Source organism: Crocuta crocuta, unplaced genomic scaffold (genome assembly GCF_008692635.1).
Source record: "Crocuta crocuta isolate KB4526 unplaced genomic scaffold, BGI_CrCroc_1.0 scaffold301, whole genome shotgun sequence".
Classification (NCBI taxonomy): Eukaryota; Metazoa; Chordata; class Mammalia; order Carnivora; family Hyaenidae; genus Crocuta; species Crocuta crocuta.
The window spans coordinates 2,887,516-2,889,946 of record NW_027527544.1 but is presented as its reverse complement, the minus strand read 5'-3'; positions in this window follow the sequence as shown (position 1 = coordinate 2,889,946).

The following is a 2,431-nucleotide window of genomic DNA, read 5'->3' as shown; positions in this document are numbered from 1 at the left end:
CCCCCCGATGGTGTAACGCCTCCCTCCAATTGCTATAAATGTCGGACTTGGGGCTCAGCCGACCCCCGAGTTCTCTTTCCAGCCCTACCACTGCCAACCAACTTGTCCTTTTGGGTATCGCTGAAGTCTGGAGTCTCCAAACAGGGGCAATCAGGCTGGCCCTGCCTCCCTCCCAGCGTGATTACTGATGGAGTAACGCGCGTGGAAGTGCAGTGAGCCGCACGCAGCCGTGTGCGAGGGGACGGCCTGCAGAGCTCTCAGCCTCAGGAACGGCCATCAGCACCAATTGTTACGGTTTGGGGGCGAGATAGTGAGTTTTTCAAGGTCACTTTGTTTTATGGCCTCTCTCCTTAACAATCCACATAGCTCTGGTGTGTTTGTGAGGGAGAGCAGGCCCCAGAAGCCTTCTCCGGTTATGTCTCGCTGTATTTACAAACCAGCGGAGCCGTCTATGGTCTTTACGAGGCTCTTGGCTCATTTCAGGAAGGACTGCTGGACGGTTGATCCCGTTACTGGCTGGAACCAAACCATATCTGTACGGGCCACCAGTGCTGCTTTACACCACGTTCCTTCTCGGGGTTCAGCAGGGCTGGGTTCTCAATCCATGAAGCCTGTGGATGGGCTTCAGGGGGCTTCACGATTGCGCGCAAAATTCTGTATGAGTGGGTGCGCAGATGTGGTTGCACTGCACACTATATGTGTGTGTCTGGTTCTGGGAAGAGAGGCTACAGATTTCATCAGCTTCACAAAAGTGGACCACCCCCCAAGACTAAAACCCCGTAAAGTTTTTTAAAATGATCTTAAAAATTTTTTTTATGTTTATTTATATTTGAGAGAGAGAGAGAGAGAGGGAGAGAGAGCGAGAGTGAGCAGGGGAGGGGGCAGAGAGCCAGAGAGACACAGAATCCTAAGTGGGCTCCAGGCTCCACGCTGTCAGCACAGAGCCTGACGCAGGGCTGCAACCCATGAACCTCGAGATCATGACCTGAGCTGAAGTCGGACGCTCAAACCACCGAGCCATGCAGGTGCCCCGAAAAAAAACTCCTAAACTTTTCAGCTTGGGCTGTCACTGTGAGATCAGGAATCTAAGACTTTAGCAAGAAGCTACTAGTGTTGAGAACGATTGTTCCAGGGAAGGACAGCTGCCCAAGGTATGTGGACCTACTTCAGCTAAGTGCACACACACGCCACTCTGTCGACAGGTAGGTCAAAGCTACGTTCCTATCAACATAGATGGTTCCTCCCCGGACGATCCAGGTATCGGCACTTTGTGCCAGGCTGGCAATGGGTTTCGGTCAAGAGGTAGCACGATGGTCAGGTAGAAGGTGCTAGCACTTCCATGTTATATTGAAAAATGAATGTATCCGGTAGACACTGTAGAGGAAGGATTATTTTTTCCTCTTTCTTCAAAAAACTATATTTCCCCTCCCTTTTTAAGGTACGGACACCAACCTCACAGCAGAGACGGAAGAACCGAGCGTTCAGGGTTAAAGTGGGAATTTTGACTCAAGAGATGTTGAAGAACAGATTCCGGTGGAACTCTCCTGACCGTGGCTGCTTTTTTCTTTTTCTTTTTTTAAGGTAACGCAGGCGATGGAAGGGGAGGTGGGGAACTATGCAAGTGTTTGGTCAGTAAGCGCTCTGCTGCAAATGATCGCGTCTTAGCGACGGGGCCTAGAGTTAGGGACCCAGCTCCTCGGTGAGGGTGTTTGGAGCCTTGCTCCCACGGTGCGCATGTGAGTGCCCGACAGGGAAGGCGGTGCCTGTGCTGTGGCGGTAGCTCCGGGTTGAATAACGTGCGGGAGAAGGTGCCAACCAAGTGTGCATCCCGGGACCTTTGGGGAGATGCTGCTTGGCAATTGTCGCCAGATAGAGAGACTCTTATCCCAAGATGCACAACGCTTCCCTATTCAGGGACCATCCTTCCCCCGCCCCCTTTGGGGAGGATTTGGAAATGAGGGTGCATTTTTAGTGGTCACAGTGACTAGGGGGTGCGACTGGCATTTAGGTGGCAGGTGGCCAAGGACACTCAACGTCCTACAGTGCGAGTGCTGTCCCATACAACAGAGATTTCTCCAGGCCCCAATACCAGTCGTGCTCCCATGGGCAAAGCTAGAAACTGCAAAGAAAGTTCCAGATGTCCTTCCTAAAGAACCCATTGGTTCGTTAGAGACTAAGGATCAGTTTTGAAGGCAATTCAAGGATTGGGGCAGTGACTATTTCCAGTAAGGGAGGTGGTGAGCTCATCCAAGGCCTGCCCTCACCCCTGCAGCCCCAGGAGGCTTGGGGAGGAGATGCTGTGGCCGCGTGGAGGGAAGAGCTGGGGGTGGTTGCTAGGCAAACAGATTCCGGTGGAATCCGAAGGCGGGGGGCTAATTGCCACCAATGGAGAGTGAGAAAGAAGACCCACGGTGGTTCACCTGTCATTCTC